The sequence below is a fragment of the Thamnophis sirtalis genome, unplaced genomic scaffold (genome assembly GCF_051295495.1).
Source record: "Thamnophis sirtalis isolate CommonGarterSnake01/CBP01778 unplaced genomic scaffold, rThaSir2_p1.2 scaffold_2, whole genome shotgun sequence".
In the NCBI taxonomy this organism is placed as follows: Eukaryota; Metazoa; Chordata; class Lepidosauria; order Squamata; family Natricidae; genus Thamnophis; species Thamnophis sirtalis.
Window position 1 is genome coordinate 166,364,737 of NW_028261382.1, and position 14,583 is coordinate 166,379,319.

At 43.2% G+C, this 14,583-nt stretch overlaps 1 long non-coding RNA gene across 3 annotated transcripts in view; it reads right to left on the bottom strand.

Annotated features, from left to right (window-relative positions):
• LOC148049255 (uncharacterized) overlaps positions 1-14,583 on the bottom strand; it is a 302,843-nt gene that overhangs the window by 170,239 nt on the left and 118,021 nt on the right. For all 3 annotated transcript variants that reach the window (XR_015695686.1, XR_015695684.1, XR_015695685.1), the window contains exon 4: positions 13,362-13,613. This is a non-coding gene — a long non-coding RNA (uncharacterized LOC148049255). The remainder of the gene's footprint in view (positions 1-13,361; positions 13,614-14,583) is intronic.

Sequence of the window (14,583 nt, forward strand, 5' to 3'; positions counted from 1 at the left end):
CTCCCGCGTATGTGAAGACCAGCTGGTCAGTGCACCAGAGCCCGGGAGAGCAATGGCTCGCATGCCTAGAAAGATGGCTCTGCGTGTCACTTCCAGCACACGTGCATAGGGTCGCCCTTACGGCCATATAGTATCAATCTATACATATATAGGTTATCTATAAATAAATATATTAGCCAAGCAAATCGCCACTATATTTCATCTATGCTGAACATACAATGAGACTTTGCAAAGATTAATCAAAGATCTTTTTCTTCCATTCTCCTTAACTATAGTACAATCATTGTCAGGCAATCTCTATTTTCTGCCATACAGTCTAATTCCTTGCGTGGCACGACAAAACCGCGCTCGACTAAGCCACGCCCGATTAAACTGCGTCGCTGACGTCATCAACAGGGCGACAACAGCAAGCGCGGAGAAAGAAGGGCACTTTAAATAGCGCTTTGAAAGCAAGCCGATTCAACTTAAGGTAAGGGTTAGGTTTAGGGTTAGCTTTAGGGTTAGATTAAGGGTTAGGGTTAGGTTAAGGGTTAGGGTTAGGTTTAGGGTTAGGTTAAGGGTTAGGATTAGGTTTAGGGTTAGGTTAAGGGTTAGGGTTAGGGTTAGGGTTAGGATTAGGTTTAGGGGGGTTAGGTTTAGGTTTAGGGGTTAATTTTAGGTTTAGCGTTTACAGCGTGCTCCTGTCTCCGCGCTGTTGTCGCCCTGTTGATGACGTCAGCTACGCGGTTTCATCGAGTGCGGTTTAGTCGAACGCGGTTTTGTGGTGGAACCAATTCCTTGTACTCAGCCCCAGAATAAGAGAGATTTAAATCATGGTAAGCTATGCCAGTATGAAGGTGGTCTTTTCAAGATATTCAGGAACAGTTGCAAGATATACAAAATCTGTTCTGGTCCACAACCCATTCATATGAGATGAAGTCAAGTGAGTGGGATCCGAGAGGCATCTTTGGCCATTTCAGGCAGATCTGAAGTCCCAAGTCAGGCATTTTGTTGTGGTGGTCTCCCTAAAGAAAGACACTCAGAAGCCCTGTTGCTGGTAGCTATGAAAACTAAACAACAACAACATGAGGGAATATTGTAAGCATTTTAACTCAATGCCATTAGTGCAAAACTAGAAATAACAAATCTCCTCTACTACCCAGAACTGATTCCCAGAGGACAGAGGAATTTGGAAGTTAGCATTTATTGCCTGCATAATAATACAGCATATGATTTAGTTCCTTTTAATTACAGTTTTATTTTACATTTTTTTTCAGTTCATGTTCAAACAAATTGAGGTGAAACACAAGAGTTTCAGAAAGGAGCTGAGAGGGGCTGCAGTGAGGCCCTACTTTCTTCCCGGGACTGGCAAATGTTTCCCCACCAGCTGGTGACAAGCAAAGGAGGAAGGATGGAGAAGTCAGAGGAGTCAATCATCGCTGTGTTATCATATGCCGCACACACAAAATCAGAATAGCACCGTTCCTCAGTGACTCAGAACAGACACGGCAGAAACAGGATAGGGACTGACAGTCAAGGCAGCAAATTTCATGCCAACGAAAGTTTTTTGCTGACTCAGATGGGTGGGGAGCATTTTAATTCAACGGTGAGGAAAGGCCCTGAAAGCATGTCTTTTATCGATGCTCTCCTTGTGCTTACGCAGAAACCCAAAAGGTCATTACAAGGAGCCGTTTTAATTATGAAACAATTTTCCTTTGGAATTCACTGTTAACACTTTCCATAAGCAAATAAGCCCCATTTAAAAAAAAATTGTTAACTAGCCTTCATAGAGACACGGTGGCTCGGTGGCTAAGACGCTGAGCTTGTCAATCAGAAAGGATGGCAGTTTGGTAGTTTGACTCCCTAGCGCCACATAATTACCTCCAATAGACCGATTAGATCCCACAGATTAGGCCTCCTCCGAATTCCATCCACTGGCCAATGCCGATTGGCAACTACCAGGAGGAGGGCCTTCTCTGTGGCTGCTCCGGCCCTTTGGAACGAGCTCCCCGTGGAGATTCGAACCCTCACCACCCTCCAGGCCTTCCGCAAAGCCCTTAAAACTTGGCTGTTCCGACAGGCCTGGGGCTAATGAGCTTTTGTCCTCCCTCGAATGGTATGGTTGTTGTGTGTTTTAAATTGTGGTATTGTTTTGTTCGTGTTCTTTTTTTCCTTATTTGTACCCCCCCCCCCCCGACTTGGGTTGTGAGCCGCCCTGAGTCCCCTTCAGGGAAAAGGGCGGCATAGAAATATAATAAATTCAATTCAATTCAATTCAATAATGGAGTGAGTTCCCGTTACTTGTCCCAGCTTGTGCCAACCTAGCAGTTCGAAAGCATGTAAAAATGCAAGTAGAAAAATAGGGACACCACTTTGGTGGGAAGGTAACATTGTTCTATGCGCCTTCGGCATTTAGCCACGCCAACCCCATGACCACGGAGATGTCTTTGGACAGTGCTGGCTCTTTGGCATTGAAACGGAGATGAGCACCGCCCCCTAGAGTCAGGAACAACTAGCACATTTGTGTGAGGGGAACCTTTACCTTTACTTAGTCTTCACTGTATAGTACGCCTTGGTTAGGGAGAAATAAACAGCCTTGGGCCGGAAAGAGCAATTCTTCCTTTGCCCTATAAGGACCTATTTATTTTATACCCTACTTTTCATTTACGAGCTCAGCAGTGTACAAGTAATCCTCAATTTATGACCGCAATCCCCAAATTTATCTCCTAAAGCGACACATTTGTTGAGTTTTGCCCCATTTTATGACTTTTCCTGCCACAGTTGTTAAGTGAATCACTGCAATGGTTAAGTTAGAAACATGGTTGTTACGTGACTCTGGCTTCCCCACTGCTTGTCAGAAGGTCACAAAAGGGATCACATGACCCACAGTCACCACAACTGTCATAAATATGAGTCAATTGCCAAGCGTCTGGATTTTGACCATGGGAATGCTGCCACAGTCATAAGTTTGAACAACAGTCATAAGTCACTTTTTTTTCAGTGCTCTTGTAACTTCAAATGGTCACTAATTGAACTGTGGTAAGTCGAGACTGCCTGTACACAATTCTTCCTCCTTTTATTTTTCCTCTATAACAAGGGTATCAAACTTGATTTCATTGAGGGCCGCATCAGAGTTGTGTTTGACCTCGTGGGGTTGGGTGGGCGTGCCCAACTCAGCGTCACTCATCAGGGCTCCATTTCCAGCCAAGATGGCTTCCTGCAGCCCTTTGCCGCACGTGGCCCTCCCATGCTCCATTTTCACTGGCAGAGGGGCTGCAGGAAGCCATCTTGGCTGAAAATGGAGCCCAGGAGGCATGCATGTGCCTCCCCACCCCCCACCCCCCCCAGCTACGTTTTCACTGGCAGAGGCACTGCAGCAGGGGTGGGTTTCTCGCCCCGTTCCAACCGGTTCGGTTGGAACAGGGCCGGCGGCATCCTCGTGCACGGGCGCAGCGCATGCACACGTACTAGCATCTGTGCGATGCTCCAGCTGCTCCTGGAGGATTGCGCAGGCGCTGTATGCGTCCTGCGCATGCGTGGAAGCACAGAACTCGTCAAAACCGGGTAAGGAACGTGGGCGGGCGGGTGGGCCCTTCGCCGTTCCCGGAAGTTACTTACTTCCGGGTTCGCCGACCAACCGGTTCGCGGGGACCGCCGCGAACCGGTTGAAACCCACCCCTGCACTGCAGGCCAGATGTGGTTCGCAAGCCTTGAGTTTGACACCACTGCTCTATAATAACAAACCTTGGAGGTGGGTTGAGAATGCTTAGAGTCAACCCCTCAGGTTCCCTGGCCAAGGGTGGCCTAGAATCAGAGCCCATTCTTAGTGCAACCCTAACTATTATACCACACTAGTGCTCTTTAATAGATCCACAAATGCACTTCTTGCTTATCTTTATTTCTGTTAGCAGAGCCCACAGCTGGGTTTCAGCCCTCACCAAGAAAGGGCTCCCCATTGCTCTGGACCCAGCCCCATGTTTTTATACTCAATTTCCAGAATAGCGTTTCCCAATTCCAGTCTTTTTTGTCACAAGATAAATGTCTCCCTTTGGTCACATGAAGCTATCCTTTCTAATACATACAATATAGATGCATGACTCTCGAGCAGAATAGCACCCTTTATGGATCGCTTAAAATAAGCACATTCAACAGACTGGAGGCTCCGGGGGCGGAAACAAAAGTCCACGGGTTGAAGCCCAGCACTGCCTCCATTCATTGCACAGAGGCCCATATGAGGGAGCTTCATTGCAACACAGTGTGAATGGGCAGCGAGTTTTGTGGACAACATCTTTAGTCAGGTCAAGTAATCCAGGGGAAAAAAAAAAAGAGATTGCCTGACATTTCCCAGAAAAGCAAGACAGCACAATGATGCATTGCTGATTCAATGCTATGACTGGAGCCGTTTATAATGTTAACTTTGGTATCATTCATTTCAACAATCCCTTGTGGCTCCAAATCCCACTGTCTCGCAGCAAGGAAGGAACTTCACACTAGGCACAAGCCGTGACTGCTGTGTGAGCAAAACCCTTCAGCTTGTGGGCTTTTCCCTCTCCCAGCCCCTTCTTTGGTTTTAAAGCACGTGCTGCAAAATATTCAGTGACGATGACATAAAATCAGGGGGAGGGGAGAAAGAGTCAGTGGAGAAAGAAGAGAAGCCTGACCTTTAAAATTTCACTGGTGCCGGGTAAATTGTGTAATCCATTATCCTGGGGAAGCCGCTGCCTGAGGCACTGAGCTGATGGTACTGAACTAAACAACAAACAGTTTGAGTAAGTTGGGGGTCCGCAACTGTGGCAACTTTGTGGTCTGTGGACTCAACTTCCAGTATTCCTGAGACAGCCGTTGCACGTAGGGGTGGGATCCTACCGGTTTAACAACCGGTTTGCTGAGCGCACACTGCGCGTGTGAGCACGGTTTACAGAGAAATCATCTTCCGCACTACTGGGGAGGAAAACAGCTGGGCTTCAGAAAAGGGAATATCGGTGAGTATAGCGCAGGGGTGCGTGGGCGGGCCCAGCTGATAGTTGGAGCTACCGGTTCGCCTGGACCAGCCCAAACCGGTAGAATCCCACCCCTGATTGCACACCCCAGAGTAAGTTTCTAATGTATTACATGGTACCAAAAATTCACTTGTGTTCTTATATTCCACGCACGGTAGGCAGCAATATTTCTACACCAGAAGGGAGCCCTAATGCTGTAAATCAAAGTACTGCATATTTGTCCACGGATCTACAATTTATTTATGTAACTTTTTTTCCAAAGTTAAACTAATAGGATGAGATTCTAGTCAGAAAAAAAGGTCCCTGAGGATGGGCTTCAGCAAGAGTCGGAAAGCTTAGAAGACAAAACCTCTGGTCCTGGTGATCAACCCAGACTGGATCCTGCCACATTATCCTGGGAAGTGTATATTTGTTTTCATTCGTGAGAAAAAAATTGAGAGGCAAATACGGTATCACCACATAGCTTTTAATGGTACTAATGTATCTCCATCCCTATTACTTCCACTTGCATTAGTGTTTTAAGCTTTGAAGCTGATAGCAAGCTCCTTTTTTCTCACTGCTTCAGAAAAAAGATAACAAGACAGAGTTAGTGGAAGTTAAAGAGCAGGGCACCTTAAAGCTAACACTATGATAATAGTTGATAACCTAGTAGAATTCAATCAAGCTGTGAAAGTTACTGTGGAGTCCTTGGTATTCTCTGAGCTTGGTTATTTTTGCTTGCAGATGTTTTATTACCTAAAATAGGTAACATCATCTGCGAACAAGCAAACCAACAGAACCAAGAACTCCACAGTTCAGCCCTGAGCTACATATAATCTCTTCTATTGTGGAAGTTACTTTTATTTTTGGGGGGGTTTTGTTCACATTCATTTTAACTCTGGATAACACACTGTTCTAGCTACCTATCTCGGCAGATTAAATTATTATATCCGTCCTACTAGATAGCTTTTAAAACAGCCACATATTTATCAGCTCAGCTCTACATTCTTAAGTCTGTCTTTACAAGTTCTGCAAAATTCTGATAAACTTCTGTTCGTGAAAATGGAAAATAACATGCATCTGTTTACAAGAAACATAGTCTTTTTTCCCCCAAAAAAGAGAGCTTTCTGCATCTGTGGGTCATTCAACTGAACCCCCCCCCCCAATTAACTCCATGCTATTATCAAGACAATCAGTTTATTTGAAGACTGCTAGCCCCATATATAAATTTCCCTTTGTAATCAAAATGTCTTTATCAGATAAGACAGTTTTGTTTAAACTACTATATTCAGCACTTGCTTTGGGGATTTTGAATACACAGCATGGAGTAACTGGAGATTTCCTAGCCTTTTAAAAGTGTGTTTTTTTTCTGTCTGTCTGTATTTTGTAATTTCCTGTCAAATACCTCCCCATAATTAACTTTCCTTGCTCCAATCTACTTTCTTTTCTTCTTCTTTTTCTTCTTTTAAAAAAAACCCCTCTTCCAGCTTCCTGAGGATGGTAATAAAATGCTGATTGCATGGGGTTGTTATCTGTTTGCCTTTTTCTTCACCTCCCCCTCCTCGGAGCCCTTTGTTGAAATCAGCTCTTGGGTTTCAACTCTTAAGAGGAGAAAGTAAGAGAAAAGGGAAGGTAGGAGGCAGCTGGAATGCAGAATCAATAGCATTTATTAGGTCAATGCTTAGGTTTGGAGATACAATTGAGCCAAATAATTAAGATAAGGGTGTTCTGAAGCTGGATGTCTCCTTGCCTTTCCAGGACATTCTGAATTTCTAAAAAAAAAGCATTTTTTTGAAGAAAATGTGGATTATAAAGTGAAATGAAGTAACAGTAAACGATTTCAAATGAAATGGTCCAGAGGTGGGTTCCTACCAGTTCGCACCTATTCGGTAGAACCGGTTCATCAAATCTACCGAACCGGTTAGAAGAGGTTCCACCAGTGGACCTGGAAAGCAGGCCACACCTACAGAAGAGCTTCCAAATTTTTTTGAAACCCACCACTGGTCCTTGGATATGATTATTCTACACTATCATGCTCATATTTATAAAACTCGGTGCCTCTGTGAAAGGTAAGGATGACTACTGCGTTTGTGGTGCAATCAGAACATTGTGTGTGTTGAAGTTGTTTTAATGCAAACCAAAGATGCCTTTTAAAAAACAAGTTGACATCCTATTCTTATGCATGCCAGTGCTGTGTGTGAGGTAATTTAAGGTGGTTCTGACAAGTGTCGTCGGCATCTTCATATCCGGTCACATGGGCGGCAAGCCACTCCCCTCCGGTCACATGGGCAACAAGCCACTCCCACAAAGGAGGCCACACCCACAGAGTAGGTTCAAACAATTTTTGAAACCCACCACTGAAATGGTCAATGGTAAAGAAACTACTCAGCAAGAACATGGGCATAGCCAAAGCTGAAAGATGATGGCTTTTCCCAAATTAGAAGATTGGATACCTTCGTATAGTTTTCTGGAAAAGCCCACATAAAACAGAAAAAGAAACTTTTCCCATAGGGATGTCCTTGAGATCCAGGATGATTCTGAAGATTTCAATAAGCAATAAAGAACAGCAAACCTCTGATATAGCTTTTAAATAGAGTTTTCATTACTCTGCTTTTTTAAGGTTTAAGACAACTTAAAACATAGCTGGCTTCTTCTAACGCTTTACAGTAATACCAGAACTCGTACAGCCATTCTGATTATGAACATCTCTTGTCACTCCTCTGTGCTATGCTGTACATACAGACAATCTTCAAGATTAGAAAATACTATATTTAACTGGAAGATATGTTTCTGAACACATGACTGGGCAAACAAAGCACCAGTCTGCAATTCATTATAGCAGCTGTGTCTGTTTTCACTGGCTGCAATGGAAGCCTCCCCCCACAGTCACATTATCTTGAAAAAACAACTGCTTTAATTCACACTCCTGTGTGCTCTCTAAAGCATCTCATCCAATGTGAGTCCAAAACACTGCACAGCCTCATTGAAGATACATCAAATAGACCAGAGTCATGTGAAACATATATTCGTATTAAAAATGTCACATTATTTTAGCCCTTGTCTATCCACTGCAGGATGAAGACCTCTTCCACATGTGGAAGGAATAGACCATGATCTGTCATACTGGTCCAATGCCAGTTGGCAGAATACATTAGTCTAATTTCCAGTCTCCAAATATACTTTGTTAAGACAGAATTGAGTTTATTGAGTTTATTGATCTTGTATGCCGGCCACTCCCGAAGGACTCCGGGCGGCTTACAATAAACAAGGGAAGGGGATAAATAAACAAAACAACACTTTAAAATATACAATATTCACAGTTACCGTGGGGCTGGATATTTCACAAGCCCCCCGGCCTGCTGGAGCAGCCAGGACTTGATGGCTTTGCGGAAGGCCGGGATTGATCTCTTGAGGCTTTGGAAAATACTCACTGAACTGAATGTCAGAGAACTGAAAGTCATGATAATACTCACATGCACACATATGCACTATTTTCTGACCCATGTTTTGGAATTAAGAGTTCAGAAACACTAAAAAGTTGCCTTCCAGATGCAAAACTGCTTATAAGTAGAAACTAAAAACTTTATCATACAGGGAAATACTATATTGCCCTGTTGAAAAGGATGATTTGCACTGAAATATACTTGTTGGAATCCCAAACAGGTGCTTTTTTTCAAGAGGCAACTGGACTTTCTTGTTTTTTCTTTGAAGATGTTTCACTTATCATTCAAGAAGCTTCTTCAGTTCTGACTAGATGGTGGGGAATTCTTCAGAGCTGAAGAAGCTTCTTGGATGAGAAGCAAAACATCTTCAAAAAAATCCAAGAAAGTCCAATTGCCTCTCGGAAAAGCAATTGTGGGAGGGACAACCATGACCTGGATGACTGAGGATCTCCATAGAACACAGTGTCAAACTCGTGGTGTCCCATTGCTGTCACGTGAAGGCATCATCGTGACATTTTTTTCCCCTTCGCAGAACTGTGGTGGGTGTGGCCTGTGCATGATGCATCCAGCCCGCGGGCTGCCAGTCTCACAGCCCTGCCGTAGGGTATTGTTGGAAGGAACAAAAAACACAACAGGGAAAATAACAAGAAATATCCACCAGCTGCCATGAAGTTACTTTTGCATACGAGGGATAGTCTATCAAAGTGGGGAAATGTGCAACAAACAAATGCAATTTGATTTATAGGCAGCTACTGTACAAGCAGTGGTGGCTTTCAAAAAAATTTCGAACCTACTCTGTGGGTGTGGCCTCCTTTGTGGGAGTGGCTTGCCGACCATGTGACCTGGTGGGAGTGGCTTGCTGGCCATGTGTTTTCTTTCTCTCTCTCTCTCTCTTTCCTTCCTTTTGTCTCTCTGTCCCTTTTTCCTTTTTTCTTTCATCTCTCACTTTTTCTTTTTTCTTTTATTTATTTATTTCTTCCTTCCTTTCTCTTTCTGTGTGTGTGTGTGTGTCAGTGGTGGCTTTCAAAAAATTTTCGAACCTACTCTGTGGGTGTGGCCTCCTTTGTGGGAGTGGCTTGCCGACCATGTGACCTGGTGGGAGTGGCTTGCCGGCCATGTGTTCTCTCTCTCTCTCTCTCTCTCTCTCTCTCTCTCTCTCTCTCTCTCTCTCTCTCTCTCTCTCTCTCTCTCTCCTTCCTTTTGTCTCTCTGTCCCTTTTTCCTTTTTTTCTTTCATCTCTCACTTTTTCTTTCTTTTTTCTTCTATTTATTTATTTCTTCCTTCCTTTCTCTTTCTCTCTCTCTGTGTGTGTGTGTGTCAGTGGTGGGTTTCAAAAAACTTTGGAAGCTCTTTTGTAGGTGTGGCCTGCTTTCCGGGTCCACTGGTGGAACCTCTTCTAACCGGTTCGGTAGATTTGATGAACCGGTTCTATCGAACTAGTGCGAACTGGTAGGAACCCACCTCTGTGTACAAGCATCCTATGCAAATGATAATAACCTCCTTCTAAAGTGATGTTTCAGTTTAGAAAAGGTTCAAACAGAATGGCTATATACTCATGTATGAAATGCATCCCAGTAAAAAGCAAATTCACAAGGTGAATGAATGAACAATCCAGACAGCTGTCTTAATCAAAATTATATCCCATCCCATCCCCTCTTCTAAATAAGCAGCAATTAAAGAATTCACTGCAGAAATGAGCTCCATTAATCAACCTGATTCAGCAGATTGATGCACAGCAATTAAAGCTGTCTAAACAGTTTTGTTAACCTTTAACAAAAATGTGCAGGGAACACACACTGTAAACTAGTTCACAGTTCAGCCAGATGAAGCGTTAGTTTAAAGGATCTGTTTGAAGTTTATTTAGTTTGCTTCAATGCTGCCAGAACAACTTTCTCTCACATGCACAGAGACAAAATGTCTTCACACTTAACTGGCAATTTCCACAGCTGAGATTTTCATCTTCTTCACAATGAGGTATAAAGAAGAATATGAATCTTTACCAAAGCCTCGAAATCACTTATAATGCAGCAAGATAGATTGACACAAGTGAAGGATGGAGAACCAAGTGCCTGTAGAGGAAAACATTACCTCTTGTATTCCTTGCTCCTTTACGTATTTCTATAGTTTACTACACAATTCAGCAGATTTAATTTGTATAGCCACCCATCTCATGGATATGACTCTTACAACAAGGGGGAACCTTTGTTGTTGTAAGTCCCAAAGTTATATCCGAACCCATCGCAACCCTATGGACAACGTTCCTCCAGGCCTGGCTGTCCTCTACTATCCCCTGGAGATGATATTTAAGCTCACGCCTACTGTTTTGGTGACTCCATCCAGCCACTTCATTCTCTGTTGTCCCCTTCTTTTTTGCCCTCAATCTTTCCCAGAATTAGGCTCTTCTCCAGTGAGTCCTTCCTTCTCATTAGGTGGCCAAAGTATTTGAGTTTCATCTTCTGGATCTGGCCTTCTAAAGAGCCGTCAGGGTTGATCTCCTCTAGGACTGACCGGTTTGGTTGCCTTGCAGTCCAAGGGACTTGCAACGTGAGTGATCCACTGGAGAAGGAAATGACAACCCATTCCAGTATCTTTGCCATGAAAACCCCATGGACAGTACCAAAAGAGGATACCTTACAGAAGGTAAAACAAACCCCAAACAACAAAATACAATATCAAAACACTCCACACGATAGCAGTAAAAAATAAATGAACACAATCAGCAGCCAAGATACAAAAACACTCAACAATATTCCAAACAGTCACTGAAGAGGCTTTACTACAAAACCCAAACCCAATGGGAAAACTCCCATCAAAGCCTTACAAAAGGCCAACAGGATCCAGTCCAATTTGAACTCTGAGAGGATGATAGGCCACAGGGTGTGCATAACAACAGAAAAGACCTTCTCCTTCATGCCCTGTGAGATGAGAGCAGTGGTGGGTTTCGGATCCCATTGCAACTGGTATGCTGCAACAGGGTCCGGCGCCCACCATGTGCATGTGCACAGCATGCGCACAGCATGTGCATGCGTACTTATCACCCGCAATGCTCCAGCTGCTCGGCAGAGCATCGCACAGGCGCCATATGCTCCGTGCGCGAAAGCCCCGATCAGCTCAAATACAGGTAAGGAGAGCGGGAGGGCGGCTCTCCGGAGCACCGTACCAGAACGGTACCTTGTGCTCCCAGCAGGCACCGGTACGCCCGTACCGGGGCATTCCAGTCGTATCCCACCACTGGATGAGAGGACCCAGAACATGCATCTCCCATCAGACCTAATGGGATAATGGGATATCTATTTGTATGGAAAATCAATAGATAGCAACAAGTGACTGGTTTTGGCACTCAGATCCCCATTAAATCCTTTCTATATTCACAGAAATAGTATATTGTTTTTTTAGAAAAATAATTTACAGCTGTACATAATTTCTTTTTTCTTCTTTGTTCCTTTTGAAATGTTCTTTACTGCCCTTTGATTACAACAATGTTTTTATTTGAAGTTCTTACTTCCCAAAAGCAGAAACCTAATTGTTGGTGATGATAATAACAACACTTGCTCAACATGAAGATGGCTAACAGCATAAGAGAAATTAGGTAAACTCATAAGGACCTGGTTCCCACATCATACCAAGCTATTCTTTAGTTAGTGATTATTGAAAATACTTCAATATGTTATAGTGACACAACCTGCTCAGACTAAATCAAACAACCCATGTTATAAATTAAAGTATGTAAATCCTGGTAAATTATACAGGAAAGTAAGTTATGCATACTTCTTGGAATAGATAGAGCGTGGCACGACAAAACCACGCTCGACTAAAGCGCGCCCGATTAAACCACGTCGCTGACGTCATCAACAGGGCGACAACAGCGAGCGCGGAGAAAGAAGGGCGCTTTAAATAGCGCTTTGAAAGCAAGCCGATTCAAGTTAAGGTAAGGGTTAGGTTTAGGGTTAGGTTTAGGTTTAGGTTTAGGTTAAGGGTTAGGATTAGGTTTAGCGTTAGGTTAAGGGTTAGAGTTAGGGTTAGGTTTAGGGTTAGGTTAAGGGTTAGGTTTAGGGTTAGGTTTAGGATTAGGTTTAGGGGGGTTAGGTTTAGGTGTTAATTTTAGGTTTAGCGTTTACAGTGTGCTTTTTTCTCCGCACTGTCATCGCGCTGTGATGACGTCAGCTACGCGGTTTCGTCGAGCGCCCTTTAGTCGAACGCGGTTTTGTGGTGGAACCTAGATAGAGATGAAGTGGAAGATACATTGAATGATCTGACTAGGGTTTTTGATTCCCAGTTGTCTAATAATTGGGAAAAAAAATAAGAATCTCCCTCCTAAATTAGATTGCTGGAAATAGAATAAGGGAAGAGGAGAATCAAAAGTGAATTCAATCTTGAAAGATTTTATGAACTGGGTTCTGGTACCAATTATATACTCCTGGCAAGTCTATCTTCTGTTTGTTGATTCCAAGTATTCTATCTACTTCCTGCCAAGTAGACCTCCCAAGCACAGGTTTACTTAGTTTTGTATACTTCAGCCTTCCTCAAGAGGATTCTCGACAGAAATTGTGTTCCACAATTTTCAGCAATAGCCAAACTGGCTAATGTTTTGTCATCTGTTCGTACCAGATTTTTTTTTCCTTCTCTAATATCTATGTCTAAATCTAGACATAAACTGCTGGTAGTACTGTTTAAACATCTTGATTGTTGTCAGATTCTCATATACTGCTTATCATCTGTCTAAAGAAAAGAAAAATAAATGTCGAGGATTTATTAAATACCTCTAATTCCAAAGAAGAATTTCTTCCAATTGTAGAGATAAACGGTCGTTTTTATAGAAGACAAAACTTAAGCCTAATTAGATTATACAGGAGTGGCAGTAACCACCTTAGCAAACCCACGTACAAGCAATTCCTGTTCAACCAACACTCGTTCAGATTGAAGTTACAATAGCATTGGGGGGAAAAAACTTAGCAACAACCTTGCATTTGCGATGGTCTCAGCATCTCATGGTCACATGGTCGAAATGTGTGGCCTTCACAGCCAGCTTCCAACAAGCAAAGTTAACCGGGAATCCAGGAGGAAGTCACAAGTTGAAGTCCAGTGGCATCATACTTTAACGGCCAGCAGTGATTCAGGTAATAAAGCAGCATGGCCACCTAGCGATGAAGATGCTCGCCTCCCGCTCAGAAGGTCGAGAGTTCAATCGTAGGTAGTAGCAGACAGTTCTCTCCTAGGATACAAAGAAAAAAAATATCTGCTGTGAACTCCGTGTGGCATCAGTATGAGTATAATCTTTATTGTCATTGTACTTAAATGCAACGAAATTTGTTTTAACCTCACTGGTGCAAAATTATAACAGAAACAAAAAAAGAAAGAAAAAGAAAAAAAAAACCCTACCGTGCGCATGGAGTGATTTTTTTTTCAGTTGAAAAAGTTTTTATTTTCCATTTTTTCATTTTCATACACTCACATATATACTGTGCATAGCCAGAGCCATACAACATTAAACAATAATCACAGCAATTCCTCTTGTCAACAATACCCCCCAAAATAGAAACCCAATATACCTCTTCCACTCTCCGTACACCTCTTTCTTCCACCCCCCTCCAACTTTCTATCTTCCCTCCATCATCCCCCTCTACCCTACTTCCCCTCCCCCTCTACCACTCCTCTCGCCCGATCCACTCCCTCCCTTCCTTCTCACCCTCCCTCGCATCCTCTCTCCCGCCCTCTCTACCCATCTTTCTTCTATCCCACTCCTCCTCACCTCGGTGTATTTCCACTATATGTCAATGTACTTAACCTATCCTGTTTTAACAGAGAAATTAAAGAAAAACAGTATACATGTGAAGTCGCATTACATTGAAGTCTAACACATCGTATCTATCCTAGTATATATCCCTCCCTCCTCCCCCTTCCCCCCCCAACATGGAGTGATTGTGGTGTAGGAAGGGCACCCAGCCAATAGATGCTCAATTCTATCCAGTCACCCTGAATCTACCCTGAAATAAGGAACTACAATGCTGTAAAAAAGGGAGTGATTCCAATAATAACCATAACTGGGACTGACACCATAAAGTGGCTTAACAATGCTTAACAATGTAGTTGCTGGGTCCTATTGCAGACAATGTGATGACTATCCATAGTCCTTTTGTAGAACACAAAAAGTTCGCCTTTTGCAAAATGAGTTAAGTATGAGT